The sequence below is a fragment of the Numenius arquata genome, chromosome 5 (genome assembly GCF_964106895.1).
Source record: "Numenius arquata chromosome 5, bNumArq3.hap1.1, whole genome shotgun sequence".
In the NCBI taxonomy this organism is placed as follows: Eukaryota; Metazoa; Chordata; class Aves; order Charadriiformes; family Scolopacidae; genus Numenius; species Numenius arquata.
This window is the reverse complement of record NC_133580.1, coordinates 43,748,723-43,754,064: the sequence shown is the minus strand read 5'-3', so window position 1 is coordinate 43,754,064 and position 5,342 is coordinate 43,748,723.

The following is a 5,342-nucleotide window of genomic DNA, read 5'->3' as shown; positions in this document are numbered from 1 at the left end:
ATGGCCATTCAGCTGCAGAGAGAAATAAGGCATAGAGCAAAGCTAGAATTGATTGGACCATAGGATATCGTCACAACCTGCATAACAATAAAATGAAACATTCAACTATAGGAAGAATGAAAATCTGACCTATATTCCCCACAATTTGGGGGAAAAAATCTGAGAGCGTACACTCTCACTATGAAACAATATGTTGAAGCTCTTTTTTGAACTTTCTCAGAATATTCTGATTCTCTCCAAAGTAGTGCTATTTCATTACGCAGCCGTCCCAGTTTTCATCTTAAGTAGTTCATTTATACGGAAATATTTTCAGTTCTCTCACTGATTCAGTTTTGTTGTAGGGAAGGCTACCTCTTTTGATGTTGTGCATGTTCTGAATGTTTCATTAGGTGCTTCAAATACTCAACATGCAATAAACTTTTTCAAGGAGCCTATTGAAGACAAAAAAAAATGTTGATTAAACTTCTGCTTATTTCTTTCTGAATTCTGAATAATGCATTTCCTGCTTACTTTGGTGATTCTCTTGCTCTAGTATTTTAGAGATTCACTTTTGCTAACAAATCATATTTTAAGACTGAGAAAGTACTCATTTTTTCATAATAGTTCTTGTGATTGCTTGGAGTCCTATCAATTGATCTTGTGATGGTGGTTGGGTTTTTTGTCATTCTAATTGGGTTTCTGGCATTCTAATGACTGAATGAAACAAGTTTTAACTCTGGATTATGTCCTGTCTTTCTGAGTTGATACAGGATCCTAGAATAATTCACATTTCAGCTTTCACAAGCTTTCATAAGTCCATTTTGTTATGTATACATTTTCAGTATATGTATATATACATGGAGTATCAGAAGACATATATCTTATAAAAAAGTACAGGTGAAATTAATGCTAAATAAACATTTCACTTTGGAACTGATTCTAGTAGTTGTACAAATATCTTTTATCAGAATGCAAGGTCATAGCCAGAGATGATTGAAACCAGTGGAACGATATTTTTTCTACAGTTTCTTAAAGGAAAAATTAAAATTTGTTAACATTGTGGTTTTTTTTTTTTAAAAATAGTCTAAAAAACATATTGAAAATGAAAAAAAAATCGGTTTGCTTTTTGCAAGTCTACTAAAAATTATAGGATTTATAAAGTATATTAAGCCAATATACTTAACAGCAGGAGGTTACTTGACAACTTTAGCCTATTGTAAGATTACTGAAAAAATGCAAGACTTAAATAGCAGAACACAAAATAAATGTATTGAATGTAATTTAAAGACTCAGCTGAACAAACTGCCTTGAATGAATATTGTTTAACTGGCAGTTAATCAATTTCCAAATGCTATCCACTAAAGTCACAATGAAAAGTTGTAATTTGAATAGGAGAAATGGTGTGTATGCAGCGGATAAAGTGAAGCTCATGACTTAGTTTCACTTGGTCTACCTGTTCAGGAAGGGACGTTGTATTGCCAGCTCCTGTCTGTGTAAAACTTCAAATAAAAGGATAGAGAAGGAAGTGAAATACTGTGGCTAATAAGAAAATATGTCATAAAAGAAAAAATAATGGAATGTTCTGCTAAAAACAAGACCCTTGCATAGAGTTAATACACATTTGGAGATTAATACAGTCTTTAGAAGTATTTTGTATGAGATTTCTAATTTTAAAACCTAGGTTCTAAAGAAATTAAAGAAAAGAGCAAACAAAATACACCATTCTGATAGTTTTTGCATGAATTATCTACCAATATATGCCCATTAAGTGGAGAAATATTGGATTCATTTTTCCTGTACTAAATAGGGTAATGAACTAGTCTTTTCAGAAGAAATAATCATCACAAAAAGACTATTGCCATAAAAGCATCCTTTAGTAATAATTATCTTATTCAGTCAGAAATTAAATAGCCTTGGTAATAGGATTTAGATTTAAATTACTGCTACTCTCGCCTATCATTTGTCTTTCAAAATATCATTGTATATTAATTCCATACCACTGTAGTATCACCCCATATTAATTCTAATAAAACAACAGTACGAGCTTTCATACCTCCCTCTTAATTACATGTACGTAGAAAATTGCTGAAGGAGAAAATAAATATATGTGGTTTTTGAAACTGACTTATATTTCTAGTGAAAAGGTGGTTGTTACCATGGAAATGAACTCTGAGTTTTCTACCTGCTGTACTTATAAAAGTAACTGCTCACATAAACATCCCACTAGAAGTGGAACAACAAAAAAATACCCTGAAGAGCGTAACTGTGTAGAGCAGCATTCATGAAGTGCCCTTTAATCATACAACAGGTTGGATGAATGGCCAAACCATATAATTATATTTTCCAGCTTTTACCATACATTATGTTTACCAGTGTGTGAAGAAGAAAACATATACCTAGCTCTCAACCACAAATTAGACTTTTTTTTTTAGTTGTGCTTGATGTGATAAAATTCTTGGTGAAACAGATATGCAAATACTAGATTAAAAAAGATTAAGTGTTACGGTGTTATGAAAAGAATGAAAAATATTAATTTGTATATTGTGAGATTCCACTGATTTTATGCTCAAAACTATTTTTTTTTTAAAGTCTATTTTGACAGGGAAGAGCATGCAGCATGGATTTGAGTAGCATTGTTGTAATCTGGAAAACCTGAGCATATTTTTAATAATATGCATACATTGCACATTATTATTATTAATAATAGTAATGCATATTATATATTGTATTAAATTGTATAAATTGTATTAATGCATATATATATTGTATTAAAAAAGATGTCACAACATGTTTTGAAATAAGAAATACTAACATTGAAGGAGGAAATTTAACCAAACTAGGAAATCAAACTGGTTAACCATGTTTATGCTAGAGTTAAGCCATTTGCAAACACCACACAGATAATTAAAATTGTAATTAAATTTAAATAATAGTCATTGTAGCGTAATGCTGTTTCAATCTCACCATTTGACTAAGTAAAATTTTTTCTGTTACAGTAAGAAAAAGAACCAGATGTCTTATTTCTCCTGTTAACTTTCAGACTTCCTTTCTTCCAGTTCTGCCCCACTGTCTCTTAAGATAACTTGCATTGTCCTTACCTTACAAATGACTCCATTATCTCAAGCAATGACATGCATGGGACTGTCTATGAAAGGAAAGATCACTCCTCCTTAATTGGATGGTAAAATGGAATTCCTTCATCTTAAAATGAGAGTTTCTCAGAGGAAGGAAAAAGTAAGCAAGCCAATAGTAAAGAAGAGAGAGAGAATGATGAAAGATGAAATGATGAGTAATCATTAAAAATAAAATAGTGCAGCCTTTCTCTAAGTTGACATAATTTTGCAAGGTATTTTTTTCCCCTTTTTTACAATCTTGATGTGGCACACCTTATTTGACAATCAGGGGCAAGAAACTGCTGAAGACCAGGTCTTTGGGTGCTGAAAGTGATCTTACAGGAAGGCTAATTGAAAGAAGGCTAAATGCTCTCGCAGTGGATGAGTACTTCTGGGGATCTGCTGCTTTTCAGTTCTGCTAGGTCAAATTTAGGACCATGAGTTAAACTGTAAGTCTTGATTAATGGAAAGTTTTGAAGATCCAGTACTTTGGCACAAACACATTTTAATAATATTTCTGCAAAAGTCTTTGATTCATCTTTCACTTCAAGAAAGCTGACTGAAATAAGATCTTATTGCTCATAAATGATTATGTCTTACATAGTTTTGATGTTCATTTGCAAGAAACATTCATAAAGTTCAATCAACAAAGACTGCATTAGGTGGAACACTGCAAGGGATTAGGGGAACGGAGAGGAGTATGTATAGCACAGCTTCTCTGGGAGACAAAAAGCACCTTAGTGCCGCTGGTGTGTTTTTTCCACTCTCCAGAAGCTGTTTGAGACCAATAGCTGCGGACAGAAGTTCAACAAGAAGCCGACACTTTGCTGTGCCTCTCAGTGGAGAAACCCAGGTCCACTCAATCTGATTGCATTACAAGTCACTTTCTACAAGATAAGCTCAGTCTGTTATGAACTGTTTCCAGTAGCTGTATATTGTGTTCTAGGGGGATGGGGCTTATTATTTATGTGCTTAATACTGCATCCAGAATATGCAGAAGATACATTTAGCATTGCCCATTTGAACTCTTGGGTTTTGATTGGTGTTTTTTACTGGCAAGAAAGAAAAACGTATAGCATTAAAAATACATACTTTTAAAATAGTGTTATGTTTGTAGAATCAGAGTCTATTTTATACACAATTTAGCAGAGCTTCTTGAAAATGTTATATACGTCTCCAAAGGCAAAATTTAGAATACTTTAAGTAGCAAAAATAAATTGCACGCTTATAGTGAATGTTTTGCATTTTGTGATTGGTTTGAAGGAAAAGTTATTTCTCGAGGACCGTTCAAACTTTTTGAATGTTTTATTGCAATCTTAGAAACTCTGTGAGGCATGCCATTCTTGAGGCAAAGAATAGGCCATGGGGGAAGGACACGCTGCCTCTTTTTGCACTGTACTACTGTCCAGTGGTGCTTGGGAAAAGTGTGCCCTAATAATAAGGTCACTGAATATTTGGGAGAGGTATGATTTTATCTGGTGCAATGAAAAGTGCAACAGGATAGGATGTAATTTTCAGGCAGCAAACACAAATGCTGTAAAAATACCTTCAAAACCTCCATATCTGTGGAAATATTTACATTGAGCTGCCTAGGAAGTGTATCTCAAAGCAGCAAAGCCATCCACCCAAGCCAAGCCAACAGTCATAGCACTATCTCTGCCACTTAGGAAATAGCACTAAAGTTCAGAGATAGTAAAAGGTTTAGCGGAAAGCTCACACTCAACTTTTTTAAAATATGAAATTTAATTATGACTACTTTTTATAGGCTTTGAATGTTATTGTTAGTGTGTTTGGTTTTTGTTAAAATGTTCTAACGTAGATCTAATAATAGACTGCACCAGAGCCCTAATTTAAAATGGGCTTTTGCAGATCATCTAATATGTAGATGATATATTGAGCCAACTACAGCAAACAATTACAGTAATTACTGATTTTTTGACTCTGCTAGAGATGCATCACAGTATAGGATGGATGCCTGGTGCTCTAAGGCATTCTTTTAAGTCTCACTCAGCCAAGCACACCAAATGAAAGGCTTTTGTAACTTCTTTTGTCTAGCTGTTGAATGAACAGCTTGCTCTCAACTTTTTCTTTCCTGCTTTATATTTATTCTTTCCACTTAACATTTAAAATTATTTTTTTTTTAAATGGTGTAATATTCCAGAGTTGGGGAGCAGCAGACATATTCTATAAAACCAGTATTATTTTCAGACATATCTCCCAGTGATTCACTGGTACTCCCAAAGACACTTT